The following is a 17,500-nucleotide window of genomic DNA, read 5'->3' as shown; positions in this document are numbered from 1 at the left end:
AATGCAATCGTCTATTTCAAAATCCAATCCAATCTTCTACTTCAAAATTCAATACAAGCTTCCACAACCTTCTATTTCAAAATTCAAAACACTCTTCCATTCCCAAATTCAATAAACTCTTCCATTCCTTAATTCAATAAACTCTTTCATTCCCTAATTCAAGTACACGTATGCCTGTCTTGAGGGCGACGTCACTTCTCTCTCTCTAAACACAAACGCGCCATCTGGCACCCTCCGGCGCCAAACCCGTGTGCCAAACACGCGTAAGCATCTAAACCCATCGTCTCAAGTGTGGAACATCAGTCGAGTGACGTCGTTGAGGAAGATTATAAGTGTAATTTGACAGATGGAGACCCGGAGGCTACGCACATAGCTTCAAATGACAGATGACGACCTACACGTAGAAACATAAAAGCCTGCTGGCAGTGTCAGTCACCTTAGCAGGATCCGCAGGCATTTCGTCGTAAACATATTTTGTTCTAAGATGTTATACGATGGGAGGATGTCAACTAGATTTAAAAAGATAGATATGGTTGTATATCTGCAAATACACTTGTATGAATAACAAGGAGTTTAGGAGTTTATTATACGTAGGAAGATGAGTTTGTATGTCTTTGCGAACATGCATACAGATTTGTATCTATTGTGAGATTGGGTGTGAATATATATATATATATATATATATATATATATATATATATATATATATATATATATATATATATATATATATCTTTCATGGGTACATAAGCATCATCAGGCCCTTGAATAAGAGAAGTCAAGAATACAATTCCTTCGAAAAAAAAAATGCGCAAAATATATCCAAATCAGCACGACAGCTTGGGAACCTTTCGATCTACGACAAGATGGTTGGCATTCTATCACAAAATTACCATATTACAATACAATACCTTACGCACACGCACACACACACACACACACACATATATATATATATGCGCACACAGAATGAGAATAAGAGATAAAGGAGAGTGGAAACATGTTCACCTTTATGAATGGTAAACAACGTCAGGAGCTTTAGTTTCATAAAACACTGTGTAAGCATCCAAAACAACTTGGCACTGTTTATGCCGTTTGATAAATTCACTACTTTCTCTCTCTCTCTCTCTGTTACTCATACCATTTCAATCTTTATCCAATCCCATGAGTTTCATAATGTTTTGAATTATATTCATGCCCTCTCTCTCTCTCTCTCTCTCTCTCTCTCTCTCTCTCATACAGAAATTTGACACAGTCTATAAATGACATTATTTTTGAAAGACGTTAATTTCGTACGTTAATTACACTATATATATACATATATATATACACATATATATGTATATATATATATATATATATATATTTATATATATATATATATATATATATATATATATATATATATATATATATATATATATATAGAGAGAGAGAGAGAGAGAGAGAGAGAGAGAGAGAGAGAGAGAGAGAGAGAGTATGCACATCCCGGAATATGACACAAATTCCAAGGGGGAACTGCAAAGCCGCTTGGAATAGAATGGAAATTCCAACGGGACCAGAAGCTCTCTTCAGAGCATCAACATGCATCAACTTGGAATCAAGTGAGGGTTTAATTCTGGCCTGGGCTTGTACGTGTGTCCAGAGAGAGAGAGAGAGAGAGAGAGAGAGAGAGAGAGAGAGAGAGAGAGAGAGAGAGAGAGAGAGAGAGAGAGGAATATAATTCAACACATTATGAAACTCATGGGATCGATTAAAGACTGAAATATTATGAGTAAGAGAGAGAGAGAGAGAGAGAGAGAGAGAGAGAGAGAGAGAGAGAGAGAGAGAGAGAGAGAGAGAGAGAGAGTCTCTTTCAATGATTTCCTTTCATGATGACCGCTGCTTAAAGTTTGGAAATAATTAGAAATAGATACTGAAGGAAATATATTTCAAAATCTATTTTCTTTCAGCCCTTTGATAACTGAGAGACATTTCACGCCAAACTTTTCTTTTAAGTACTTTGCCTGAAAATTTTAAATTAAAATTTCTGAAGGCTAACATTCAGAATGTTACGTAATGTTGTCATACATTTAAATACTTCATTTACCTTAGAGTTTTAAATTTTACTTTAAATCCTTACATTCGAAAGGTCACATATTAACATTTCTACGTAATGTTGTCTAACTTTTTTATACCGTGTTTGCTTTGAATAACAACATTCAGAAGGTCACATATTGACCTTTCTATGTCATGCTGTCTAACTTTTAAATACTGTATTTACTTTGAACAACAACATTCCAAAGGGTATTCATTAACATTTGCCAAATATACTCAAGTCTAACATTCAGAAAACAGCATGAAACCAACATTCTGAAAGGGATTTTCTTTAGAAATTTCGGAAAACAATCAGTCTCATCTGTAAAAGGTAGCTCATATCCAGAAATTCTGGAAAATAATTCGCCTAATCTTTTAAAGGTAACTAACATTTAGAAATTATGGAAAATAACTGGTCTCATCTGTTCAAGGCAATTCATATCCAGAAATTCTGGGAAATAATTCGCATAATTTGTGAAGGTAACTCATTTCAGAAATTCTGGAAAATAACCTGGTCTCATCTGTAAAAGGTGACTCTTATCCAGAAATTTTAAGAAATAATTCTATAATCTGTAAAGGTAACTCATATCCTGATATTCTGGGAAATAGTCTGATCTTTAAAAGGTAACCCATATCCAGAAATTCTGGAAAATAATTCGTCTAATCTGTAAAAGGTAACTCATATCCAGAAATTCCGGGGAATAATTCGTATAATCTGTAAAGGTGACTCATATCCAGAAATTCTGGAAAATAATTCGTCTAATCTTTTTAAAGATAACTCATATCTAGAAATTATGGAAAATAACTGGTTTCATCTGTTCAAGGTAACTCATATCCAGAAATTCTGGGAAATGTTTCGTCTAGTCTGTAAAAGGTAACACATACAGAAACTTTAGGAAACAATTCGTATAATCTGTAAAAGGTAAATCATGTCCAGGCATTTTAGAAAACAATTCGTCTACCTAGGACCGATGTCAAGTAAACAAAACATGAGGCATTACCTGAGACGAACTTTTCTTAAAACACGTCATCAAAATATAATCCTCAGATAAAGGACATACTCCTTAACGTTAGAGATTAGGTTACATTTTCTCTCTCTCTCTCTCTCTCTCTCTCTCTCTCTCTCTCTCTCTCTCTCTCTCTCTCTCTCTCTCACTATTCGTCATCAATACTGGTCTTACATACCATACGACCATCTACAAATCAATTAGAGTTTACATATGTATATGTATACACAAAACATTTATATATATATATATAAATATATATATATATATATATATATATATATATATATATATATATATATGTGTGTGTGTGTGTATATATATATATATATATCACTAAATCATTACATCCAAAGGTTATGTTATGTTCGTTCGTACTCGAGTGGGTTGCGTGTAGGCCAGTTGACCTAGATAGCCAATCGATCAATCTGAAGTGTTAAGGTAACGAAAGAAGCGTCAAATAAGCTTTCACTCTATACGAAGTTATATATATACAGTATATATATATATATATATATATATATATATATATATATATATATATATATATATTCGTGTATATGCCTGTATATATGTGCGTGTACAATGTGCTTGTTTAACTGTGATTTTCTTTGCAACCATCAGCCTAAGTTCAATGGGGTGCTTGGAAAACCTCAAAACATTTTTTTAGAGGACCCAAAACACTTACAGCAAGGCATTTTACTCAAAACAAAACCCCCAAAGTGTTCGGTTTTGCGAACGTCGAATTTTGTAATACGACAATTACCTGGAAAGAGCACTGCACCAGACTTCTAAATATTTGCACCTTATTCAAAGATTTTCCGGAAGCCGGAGAGAGAGAGAGAGAGAGAGAGAGAGAGAGAGAGAGAGAGAGAGAGAGAGAGAGAGAGAGAGAGCGCATTAGTTTATGGCACAGTTTTGCAAAAACCCAACACGTTAATAGGTTTAGCAACAAGTATTGGTAATTAAAAGTAACTGGAGCAGATTACACAAATTCATTACAAGCTTCCAATCGAATATTAAAATAATAAAACATACAGCTGCTTAATTACACAGTGAAATTTAATTACAGACTGGACGAAATTACATTAATTTAATAAACAAAATACCTCCTCTCGTAAAAGCTTTCAATGATCTCTCTCTCTCTCTCTCTCTCTCTGTCTGAAAACTCTGAATAATCTCTCTTTCTCTCTCCCTCTCTCGTAAAAGCTTTGAATGATCTCTCTCTCTCTCTCTCTCTCTCTCGTAAAGGCTTTGAATAATCTCTCTCTCTCTCTCTCTCTCTCTCTCTCTCTCCTTTAAATCTTATTCCCGAACCTATCATCCCTAGAGATTACTCTACTTTGTTAAAATCAATGAACAATGTACCCGGTAGCTAGTCGACTGAGGCTGGTAGCAGGTACTCTGCTGGCTTTGTTTTCTTATAATGACCCACTGATGCCTGTACAAGATTGCTAAGAGTTGTAGCAAGTTCCAGTAACACTTGGTATTTAAAAATGGCAGGAGCAATAATTCTACGGTTAACTTTCGATTCATTATCAAGGCTTGGGACTAGCTAGCGTGTACGCATGTGTATACATAAAATCTAATATATAAATTATATATATATATATATATATATATATATATATATATATATATATTTATAAATACATATATATATATATATATATATATATATATATATATATATATATATGTTATATATATATATATATATATATATATATATATATATATATAAATATATATATATATATATATATATATATATATATATATATATATATATATATATATATATATATATATATATATATATATATATATATATATATATATATATATATATATATATATATATATATATATATATATATATATATATATATATATATATATATATATGAGAGGTCACATATGATTCCATTAACACATCGCAATTATATATATTAAACAAAATATGAAATCCCAAAGAGAATATCATAAACACGTTACAATTATAAAAAAATATTAAACGAAATATGAAATATCACAGATAACTCTATAAACACGTCGCAATTATTTAAAAAAATATAAAATCATATATAAAATGTCAAAGAAAACTCCACAAACACGTGGCAATCATACCCAAAAATAAGAGGGCACTGATTTCTCAACGGGGCATTTTCGAAAGCAAAGGTCTTCCAAATGCCAAGTTTTCGAAACCCAACAGTTACACCCTAATCACATTAATTTCAGATGTTTCTTTAAAGATAATTCTTAATCTGAAACTGGCAACTCGTCAAGGAGAAGGCTAATTAAAGACACACCTGGTGTATTTGTGCGCATTTGCGTATGTATGAGCGCGCGCGCAAGGTTTGCGCAGTGCCCTTTTCCCGCGAACACCTGAGGGCAACTGGCTGGCTAAGTCGCTTACCTGCGTGGAAGAGAGAGAGAGAGATTTATGGTGATTGTCTAAAAGCAGTAGTTTAAAACTGGGAAAGATTGTACTATATATATATATATATATATATATATATATATATATATATATATATATATATATATATATATATATATATAGAGAGAGAGAGAGAGAGAGAGAGAGAGAGAGAGAGAGAGAGAGAGAGAGAGATTTATGGTGATTGTCTAAAAGTTAGAAGTTTAAAATTGGGAAAGATTGTACTATATATATATATATACAGTATATATATATATATATATATATATATATATATATATATATATATATATATATATATATACAGTATATATATATATATATATAGAGAGAGAGAGAGAGAGAGAGAGAGAGAGAGAGAGAGAGAGAGAGAGAGAGATTAACTACTAATAATAATAATGCTTTAATATTGAAAACTGACAAAATATTATCATATGCAATTTCTAAACAACAACAACAACATTAATAATAATAATAATAATAATAATAATAATAATAATAATAATAATAATAATAATAATACCTCAGTATGCACGTGACGTACAAAAAATAACTCAGAAGTAAATCAAAACGCAAATGTCATCGGGGAGTTTCGTGTCGTCAATTTCATCCAGTGCCAGAATCTTTTTTTTTTTTTTTTTTTTTTTTTTTTTTTTTTTGCAAGTTTGGCAGCGCCTAAAATGTCACTGTGGCACACCTACTGTAGGCGGGGTGGGGTGTCAACGGCGGAGGGGTGAGAAGGAAAGAGAAAGAGGGGGTAATATTGCCTAAAGCATAAGAGTTGGGTCGAAATTGTTCCTGATGAGGAGTACACAAACATTCTGTCTCTGTCTCTGTCTGTCTGTCTCTCTCTCTCTCTCTCTCTCTCTCTCTCTCTCTCTCTCTCTCTCTCGGGGGTGGGGTGGGGCGAGGTTGCCTTGGGTGGGGTGGGGGGTGATATGGCCTCAGGCAAATGAGATAGGCCGAAAATATGCTTCTGATGAGGAGAACTCCCTCACACACATCTCTCTCTCTCTCTCTCTCTCTCTCTCTCTCTCTCTCTCTCTCTCTCTCTCTCCTTCTCTCTCTCTGCTATAATTACCACTGCAATTACATAAAAGGAAGACAAAGACTGCCTTTTAAATTGTAATTGATTAATTGCAGTATAATTATATTAATAAAACAGGCAACACCCTAAATATTTACAGCAACAAAAACAATATTAACTGTAAAACATCACGGACAAAAACAAATAATAATAATAATAATAATAATAATAATAATAATAATAATAATAATAATAATATAATATATCTAGTTAGCCGGTTTCATTTCGAGTTTTGAGTGTGTGTACGTCTACACATGTAAATTTACATATAACGTATTCATTTTAGTGCTTTTAACCCCACAGACCTGACGTCATTATTCGTTCTGTAATATACATCACATGAACATTTCATAATACTGAATCAGAATACGGTATACGAAATAACCTATAACTATGCATACACACGTATGTATTTATAAATTTATACACATACACACACACAATATATATATATATATATATATATATATATATATATATATATATATATATATATATTACACATACATATATATACACACATATACAAACACACACAGACATACAATTATATATACACATATACATGTATATGTATATATACATGCATACATAATATATATATATATTATATATTATATATACATATATATACATATGTGTGTGAGAGAGAGAGAGAGAGAGAGAGAGAGAGAGAGAGAGAGAGAGTCAGTAATATATGCCATTACTTCACTTCCTCCAACGGCTTGATTACCGAAAGCCTTAATCGAGATACTCGGTTACAGGGCCTGTTGACACAGCTGACGATGTCCAGTCGACAGCTGAACACACTCACAAACGGATCCATCTTGACACTACTTAGTTTTTAAATGACTGCTACTAACTGCCATTCCACCCGGCTGTCAATTCGCTATGAGGTGAAACTGAAAGGTTTATGGAGTAGAATAAATCACAGAATTTCGGCCAAAGGCCAAGCGCTGGGGCCTATGAGGTCATTCAGCGCCGAAAGGGAAATTGACAGTAAGAGGGTTTGAAAGGTGTGACAGGAGGAAAACCTCAAAGCAGTTGCACTGTGAAACAATTGTTAGAGAGGGTGGAGAGTCAGAAGGAGGAAAGAGAATGTGAACAGAGGTACAGTAAAAGGAATGAAAGGGGTTGCAGCTAGGGGCCGAAGGGACGCTGCAAAGAACCTTATGTAATGCCTACAGTGCACCGCATGAGGTGCACTGACGGCACTACTCCCTTACGGGGTGAAAGCTCTGTGGGAGATTACCCAAGGAGATTCCTATAATCTTTCCGCTTACGAGCGGCGGGTCGATGGCTACTCTTCCTCACTGCTATTGTCTGGGTGATTTGGCCCGACTCGGTGGCCGTACCATTAAAGTCGGACACCACAGCCTGAAGTATATATATATATATATATATATATATATATATATATATATATATATATATATATATATATATATATATGTATGTAACATTTCAGGTTTAATATTAAACTTTGCTGGTTTAATGTTTTATTCTGAGGGTCATGTGTCAGCTGACCTTTGAGAAACGGGGTCAAGGTCACTTGGAAGGGTATAAAAGGGTCAAATCTGCTTAGTCTACGAAGGAGAAAGAGTGGTGTGACGTACATAAAAAGAGAAAAGAAGTCGTTATTCACATTCTGAATCTAGAGAGAGAGAGAGAGAGAGAGAGAGAGAGAGAGAGAGAGAGAGAGAGAGAGAGAGAGAGAAACTGAGCATCCTCTACGTCTGTCTGTCTGTCATTCTGAGGTATCCTCTCTCTTAATTTGTCTCTCTGGCTTTCTGACGAAACGATGATAAAAAAAAATCCATTACTACCTCTCTCTCTCTCTCTCTAAAAATTTATTTCTCTCTCTCTCTCTCTTTTAAAAAAATTATCTCTTAAATAAATCTCTCTCTCTCTTAAAAATTTTTCTCTCAAATAAATTTAATTTCTCTGTTTCTAACAAAATTAGCTTCCTCACTCTCTCTCTCTCTCTCTAAAATTTTATCTCAAAAAAATTAATTTCTCTCTCTCTCTCTCTTAAAAAACTTGATTTCTCTCAAAAATATAAATTTTCCCCTCTCTCTCTCTCTCTCTCTCTCTCTCTCTCTCTCTCTCTTAAGCATTAACACACACACACACACACACACACACACACACACCTATGCACAAGGCCGTATCAATCTTCTCCCAACACGGAATTCTCAAAACCTCAAAAGCATCACAAACAAAACCCAATTTCGTTCGGTGCCTTTGACAAGCGAATCCAAATCAAGCCCTAATCACAGACCATGACAATCGCCAATCACCGCAAATCATCTGAAAGTTTCCCCGAATAAGAATGGAAGGGGAAACTAAACATTTGTCGAAAACCTAGGCAGAATGGAAGGGGAAACTAAGCACTTGTCGAAAACCTACGCAGAGTGGAAGGGGCAACTAAACAGTTGTCGAAAACCTAAGCAGAATGGAAGGGGAAACTAAACACTCGTCGAAAACCTAAGCAGAATGGAAGGGGAACTAAACACTTGTCGAAAACCTACGCAGAATGGAATGGGAAACTAAACACTTGTCGAAAAACTAAGCAGAATGGAACTGTTAACTGAACACTTGTCGAAAACCTAAGCAGAATGGAATGGGAAACTAAACGCTTGTCGAAAACCTAAGCAGAACGGAAGAGGAAACTAAGCACTTGTCGAAAACCTGGGCAGAATGGAAGGGGGGAACTAAACACTCGTCGAAAACCTCAGCAGAATGGAAGCGGAAACTAAGCACTTGTCGAAAACCTCAGCAGAATGGAAGCTAAACACTTGGTTACCAAGATCCTACTAAGCAGCGTATACATATATATATATATATATATATATATATATATATATATATATATATATATATATATATATATATATATATATATATCGAAAACACACACACACACACACACTTCCTTATAACCGGGTTCGAAAAAACAGCATTTTTATTATTATTATTATTATTATTATTATTATTATTATTATTATTATTATTATTGTCACTCGCTTTTCAAAAACAAGCTAGAGGACACAGCAGTGCAAATAAAAAAAAAAATAAAATAAAATAAAAGCTTGGGGCTAAAACCTAGAAGAATAACGACACTGAAATTCCTTGTCGAACATGGTTGGCTAAAACGGTCTGACGGTAATACGGGCAATTTACGAGAGAGAGAGAGAGAGAGAGAGAGAGAGAGAGAGAGAGAGAGAGAGAGAGAGAGAGAGAGAGAGAGAGGATACCAGGAACAGACGGCCGATTTCCCCCCTGCTCAGTTTTACATTCAATTTCCATTTTAACAAAGGCTTCGGACAGAAATTCAAATATTGTTAGCAGTACACATGCACTCACAGTGTCCTTTCTTCAACTCCTATTTGAATGTCCTTGTGAACTGAAGTGTCCTTTTCAACACACAAACACTCAAATGTCCTTTCTAACATACGCACACACACACACAATCAAATGTCCTTTTCCAACACACTTACACAGAAATTCAAATGTCATTTTCAACACACACACACACACACAATCAAATGTCCTTTTCCAACACACACAGAAATTCAAATGTCCTTTTCAACACACACACAATCAAATGTCCTTTTCAACACACACACACACACAATCAAATGTCCTTTTCCAACACACACACAGAAATTCAAATGTCCTTTTCAACACACACACACACAATCAAATGTCCTTTTCCAACACACACACACACAAATTCAAATGTCCTTTTCAACACACACACACACACAATCAAATGTCCTTTTCCAACACACACACACAAATTCAAATGTCCTTTTCAACACACACACACACAATCAAATGTCCTTTTCCAACACACACACACAAATTCAAATGTCCTTTTCAACACACACACACACAATCAAATGTCCTTTTCCAACACACACACAATCAAATGTCCTTTTCCAACACACACACACAAATTCAAATGTCCTTTTCAACACACACACACACAATCAAATGTCCTTTTCCAACACACACACAATCAAATGTCCTTTTCCAACACACAAACAAATGTCCTTTTCCACACATACACACACACAATCAAATGTATTTTTCAACACACACACACAAACACTCAAGCGTCCCTTTCAACACAAACAATCAAATGTCCCTGTCAACACACACACACTAAAACACACAAACTCACAAAACCTCAATGCCCTAATTGAGAAGACTTTCTCAGTAGCTATTTTGCTGTTGTTGTTTTTGATCAAGTTGGCTTTGTGCCAGCACGGGCTCTTGCTCACAGAGCAGCCCGTAAAGTAGCTATGACAAAACACAGAATACTGACAACTCAGGTAAATGAATGGTACCTGAAGTTACCTACTGAGACAAAAGATTTTAACCCTCATCAAATGACATATCGATTGGTTTAAGAAAATAAATGGAAACAGATATTTTAAAAGCCATAGAAGTAAAAAAAAAAAACTATAAATATAATTGGGAAATGGATCTAAGGACGCAGAAGTAGAACAAATAAAAGATAAAATTACGTGGAAAACATAAATTGTAATGCGTACAACAAAAGCGCACAAATATATATATTTATATAAAATATAATTGGCCCAGTTTGTAAGAGAAAACGATTAGCTTCCAGCTACAATTGAATTTATTTCTCTCTCTCTCTCTCTCTCTCTCTCTCTCTCTCTCTCTCTCTCTCTCTCTCTCTCTCTCTCTCTCTCTCTCTCTTTCAATACTGTATATATATATATATATATATATATATATATATATATATATATATATATATATATATATATATATATATATATATATATATATATATATATATATATATATATATATATATATATATACATACATACATACATATACACACACAAATTTCTTTACACAACTCCAACAACGGAAGGGCGGGTATCCCCACCACCAAGACTGTAAGCCCAGACTACAGGAGGCTCGCTCCGATACCCGCATACCCACGATGACGCAACAACCACTCTAGCAGGGAAAAAACTCGTCCGAATCGACAACCTAAGGGCCACGTGTTGCTCCTGCAAGTTGCGACAAGGGGTCAAGGTGAGCGTCGGGCACTGCAATGCTGAAATCTAGACCTGGCTCAGAGGGCGTTCCCTCGGCTGGGTTGCGTAGGGCGGGGGGAATCACTAACTTGGGTAAGAAAAGGTTATGTGGGGTAAGGTAGGGTAATGTAAGGTATGGTACTGCAGGGTAAGGACAAGGAAAGGAATGGTAGGAAAGGTAAGGTAAAGTTTGGAAAGGAAGGGTACTGTAGATCAAGGACAAGGAAAGGAACACTAAGAAAGGTAAGGTAAAGTAGGGTAAGGTAGGGTACTGAAGGGTATAAGGATAAGAAGAGGAACAGCATTGTTGTTGGGTAGGGCAGGGAAAATTTTTTAAGTTAATAAGCATCGTTAAGTTATAGGATGTGAAGGAAATGTAAGACAATGTAAGGTAAGACTATATAAGGTAAGGTAAGGAAGCGTGCTGCAGGGTAACAACAAGGAAGGGAACAGCAGGGCTGTTTGGTAGGTTAGGTAAAATCTGCCACGTTAGTAGACGTTGTTAAGAGAAGAAGAGGAAATTTAAGGTATGGTAAGGTAAGGGGTAAGGTAAGGTGGGTAAGGTAAGGACAAGGAAAGGAACAGCAGGAAATGTAAGGTAAGCTAAGGAAAAGTACTGCAGGGTAAGGACAAAGAAAGGAACAGCAAGGTAGTTGGGTAAGGCATAGAAAATATGCCACTTAAAATGAGCTGCTGTGTCGGGCACGTGAAGAAATGTAAGGCAAGTTAAGGAAGGGTAAGAACAAAGAAAGGAACAGCAGGGTACTGCAGGGTAAGAGCAAGGAAAGTTATGCCCTACCCAACAAACTTGCTGCTCCTTGCCTAGTCCTTACCCTGCAGGCTACGTGTTAAGACTGGAAACAGGGAGTTGGAGTGGTTGGACAGCAAGATAAAGAGATCCAAATACACGTGAAGAAATGTAAGGCAAGTTAAGGAAGGGTAAGAACAAAGAAAGGAACAGCAGGGTACTGCAGGGTAAGAGCAAGGAAAGTTATGCCCTACCCAACAAACTTGCTGCTCCTTGCCTAGTCCTTACCCTGCAGGCTACGTGTTAAGACTGGAAACAGGGAGTTGGAGTGGTTGGACAGCAAGATAAAGAGATCCAAATACTATAGATGAAGAACAAGGATCTAAAGGTGAAACTGGGAGTAACCCCCAGTTGCACTAAGAGACACTAGTCAGAGAGGCTGGACAGCACAATCTTAGAAAGGAAGCTGGAACGGAGGTAGAGTAAATGGTTCAAAAGTGAAGGCAGCTCCGGCCGAAGGGACGTTGCAAACACCCTTCAGTAATGCCTACAGTGCACCACGTGAAGTTCCCTGATGGAACTACCACCCTGCCGGGAGGCTACATTTGAGAAGAGCAGGCAATGTAAGGTGTCCTCACTAACATTAGGACGGGCAAGTATTATTAGGGGAATCACAAATTGAAGACAGAACAGGGTATGAACTTCTTAAAAATGCAACGCATTTATTGACTGATTGAAAATGGCAATAAACAACAAACTAGACCGACCGACAGACAGACAGATAGATGGATAGCCAGACCCTGAGAACATTAGACCTTCAACAAAATGAACTGAAAAACGACTTATATGACAGCAAAACTGAACTCAATCAAAAAACAAGAAAATTGAGTGATTCAGGTTGTCTTCACTCAAGAGCATATATAAAAAAAAAAAAATAAAAAGAAAAAAAATAATAAATGTAATCATATCCAGTTCTCTGCACCCAAACCTGAACTCGCGAAAGACTGGCGGACCAAAATATCAACAATATGACCTTACAAGGAAAAACTGCCCAGATCTGACTTCTACGTGTGTCCGCACAACGAGGGGTTCCTTACACGTCCGGATAATGAGGTTTCCCTATATGTCTGGATAATGAGGGTTTCCTCTGTCCGGATAAATGAGGGTTTCTTCCCCTGTCCGGATGCGAAGGAATATACGGTCCTTGCTTGTCGGATTATTCCGGGAGAAATATCCGAACGTACCAGAAAAGAATCTTGCCTTCTGTGGCCTGGACTACTTAAGAGGCTGCTCGTTTCATTCCTGTTGTGATGGCTTGAGGCAGACCTCTCTCTCTCTCTCTCTCTCTCTCTCTCTCTCTCTCTCTCTCTCTCTCTTCTCTACCATTTAGTTCCTATTACAAATATTGTACATTCTGCCTGAGATTACTCACACCCCTCCCTCTCTCTCTCTCTCTCTCTCTCTCTCTCTCTCTCTCTCTCTCTCTCTCTCTCTCTCTCTGTGCCATTTACTTCCCATTTGGCTTCTGTTACAAATATAGTATGCTAACGCCTCCGATTATTTCCACCCATCTCTCTCTCTCGCTCTTTCTCTCTCTAACATTTACTTCCCATTTGGCTTCTATTACAATATAGTACATTAACGCCTGAGATGATTCCCACCCACCTCTCTCTCTCTCTCTCTCTCTCTCTCTCTCTCTCTCTCTCTCTCTCTCTCTCTCTCTCTCTCTCATGCATATTCAAGTCTACGGTTATGCACCTTATATAAATGACATTGGTAACTAAGATTATATTCCTCTCATACATATTCATTCGGTCCTCATCCAGCTCTGGTGACATAGATTATATTCCCACAATTCTCTCTCTCTCTCTCTCTCTCTCTCTCTCTCTCTCTCTCTCTCTCTCTCTCTCTCTCTCTCTCTCTCTCTCTCTCTCTGGTAAGGTTTCATCAGGCTTGTGTGAACGACACTGATCAATGATAAAAAACACCTGCCCTAATCTGTAGAGTCCGCGGAACACACATGCTTAACTAGAACCTACAAATGAGCATTGGGCTCATGTTACATATAAAACCACACGCACATTTAGCAAGACCTCGAGAGCATGCATACACTATCCTTAGCATAAAATGCTATTATCAGCATAAAACGCTACCCTTAGCATAATACGCTATCCTTAGCACAAAATGCTAATCTCAACATAAAGTGCTATCCTTGGCATGAAATGCTACCCTTAGCATAAAATGCTATCCTTAGCATGAAATGCTAATCTTAGCATAAAATGCTATCCTTAGCACAAAATGCTATCCGTAACATAAAATACTACCCTTAGCATAATATGCTACCCTTAGCATAAAATGCTATCCTTAGCACAAAATGCTATTCTTAGCATGAAATGCTATCCTTAGCATAAAATGCTATCCTTAGCACAAAATGCTATCCTTAGCATAAAATGCTATCCTTAGCACAAAATGCTATCCTTAGCATAAAATGCTATACTTAACATAAAATGCTATCCTTACCATATAATGTTATCCTTAACATACATGGCCATCCTTGGCACAAATGCTATCCTTAGCATAAAATGCTAATCTTAGCATAAAACTCTAATCCTACCATAAAACGCTAATATTAGCAGATATCGCTCAACTCGGCATAAAACGCTAATGTTATCATTAAACGCTAGCCTCAACATAAAACGCTACTGCCAATTAGCATACAGACACACACCTGTGACACCACAGCACTTACAGGAGATGAAGTACGCTGACTTCAGTGGGTGCTGGTAGGCTCGTTAACGATCGTTGAGTGATGCATGTGTAAAGAGTTACAAGTGTTATGCGTTACAGGTGTAAGCAATACATGTGTTAGCACAGGTTTCCACGACAGGCATTTCAGACAGAGAAACCACCGAAGATTCGTTTGGAGTTTCTAGTATCTTACCAGTCCGAGGACGGCTGATATATTTTCAAGTATTCTCGATTTTCTTGGGTTGCACGCAATTTAACCTGGAAGTAACGCCAGTAAGGCAACATCCTCACATTTTTCAAGCTCGGGAACTCTTTTCCTACGTGTGTTTTCCCAAAAGAGGAGACTGCCAGTATTTAAGAAGACTGTTTATCCAATCCTTCTGGGTTGAATCCAATAATGCATCTTTAAAGTAAGACCAAAGACATACAAGTAAAAAAAAAATATATATATATATATATATATATAAATTAGTAAATGAAGAGTATTTAAGATAAAAAAATTCTGTCACAACGAAGAAAATAAAAACAAATCAAGAAAAATAAAACACGGTAATGAAAGACGGGACATAATCTTACTATACACAAAAAGATAAAAAAAAAAAAACCAGGTATTTCGAGAATTATATAACGAGAAGAGGATGATAACGATATAATCGACGCATCTGGGCATGAAGCGTTGCCAGTGAGTCATAAATGATAAATATAATTACAACGATGTAATTTCTCCATACTCTTCCATGACCTTCATAGCACTTAATAACACATTTTCTGTGTATATCATTTCTCGATAACGCACAGAGAGAGAGAGAGAGAGAGAGAGAGAGAGAGAGAGAGAGAGAGAGAGAGAGAGAGAGAGGAAATAATAATTACAATATTATTATTATTACTACCCTAATCCTGTTCTTCTTGCATTTTGATGCATTTTTATCTATTTATTGATTTACTTTTATTTGTTTTTTAATAGGTGGTATCTCTTTTTTCTGTATTTCCCTTTACTTCCTCTTACTTCTTCCTAATGAACACCATGTTCTTTGGAAGTTTGAATTTCAAGTCAATGTCCCCTTCGGTGGGTTTGTTCCCTATGAATAGGTTTCATCTTCTGAATAATAATAATAATAATAATAATAATAATAATAATAATAATAATAATAATAATAATAATAATATTGCTCACATATATGCATGACAAAAACGAGAAACAGAATAAAGATAAATATAATAAAATTACGATTAAATAACGAGAACAAAGTGTTTGTCTCATACACACTAATTTATCAGCAAAGCTAAATGATTCAGAATTTGATGATAATACGCATTACAGAGATAAACAAAGGAGTGAGAGATATGCAACATTATAAATAAAAAAAATATAAAATATATCGAAACATGATTTGGAGGAGCGAAATGAGGAAGAATGGGTACTAAATAATAGATAGAAAGTTCGAGGAATGAATTATCATACGTACATAATAAACGAGAAAGGTACTTATAAACATACAAACAAGTTAATGGAAAAATAAACCAATGTTTAGTCAATGAAAAAAAGGAGAGAAGTAATTAATGAAAAAATAAAAAAAAATATTCAGTCAATGAAAAAAGATTAACAAAATACCTAATGCCAGTGAAAAAAAATCTGACGTCAACGAATGCAATTAACAAATACGTGAAGTTAATGGAAAATATTTAACATTAATGAAAAATTTATCTAAAGTCAATGAGAAAAAATAAAAAAATCTCTAACATCAATGAAATATACAAATATCTGATGTCAATGAAAAAATAAACAAATATCTACCATTAATGAAAAAAGAAACAAATCTCTAACGTCAATAAAAAAATAAATCTCTAACGTCAATAAAAAAATAAACAAATCTCTAACGTCAATAAAAAAATAAACAAATCTCTAACGTCAATAAAAAAATAAACAAATCCCTAACGTCAATAAAAAAATAAACAAATCCCTAACGTCAATAAAAAAAAATAAACAAATCTCTAACGTCAATAAAAAAATAAACAAATCTCTAACGTCAATAAAAAAATAAACAAATCTCTAACGTAAGTGAAAAATAAACAAATCCCTAACGTCAATAAAAAAAAATAAACAAATCCCTAACGTCATTAAAAAAATAAATCCCTAACGTCAATGAAAAAATAAACTTTCATGTCAATGAAAAAAATAAATCCCTAACGTCAATGAAAAAAATAAATCCCTAAAGTCAATAAAAAAATAAACAAATCCCTAACGTCAATGAAAAAATTAACTTTCATGTCAATGAAAAAATAAATAAATCCCTAACGTCAATAAAA

At 35.2% G+C, this 17,500-nt stretch overlaps 1 protein-coding gene across 7 annotated transcripts in view; it reads right to left on the bottom strand.

The window, feature by feature from the left end:
• The window catches only part of LOC136849965 (solute carrier family 45 member 3-like), a 156,568-nt gene that overhangs the window by 23,412 nt on the left and 115,656 nt on the right, over positions 1–17,500 (bottom strand). For 3 of the 7 annotated variants that reach the window (XM_067123489.1, XM_067123490.1, XM_067123492.1), the window contains one exon: positions 5,396–5,502. The exons of the other annotated variants lie outside the window; for them this stretch is intronic. The gene's annotated coding sequence lies outside the window, so the exon portion shown is untranslated. The remainder of the gene's footprint in view (positions 1–5,395; positions 5,503–17,500) is intronic. 7 annotated transcript variants of the gene reach the window in all.

Source organism: Macrobrachium rosenbergii, chromosome 21, assembly GCF_040412425.1.
Source record: "Macrobrachium rosenbergii isolate ZJJX-2024 chromosome 21, ASM4041242v1, whole genome shotgun sequence".
Classification (NCBI taxonomy): domain Eukaryota; kingdom Metazoa; phylum Arthropoda; class Malacostraca; order Decapoda; family Palaemonidae; genus Macrobrachium; species Macrobrachium rosenbergii.
This window is presented reverse-complemented; position numbering and strand designations above follow the sequence as displayed.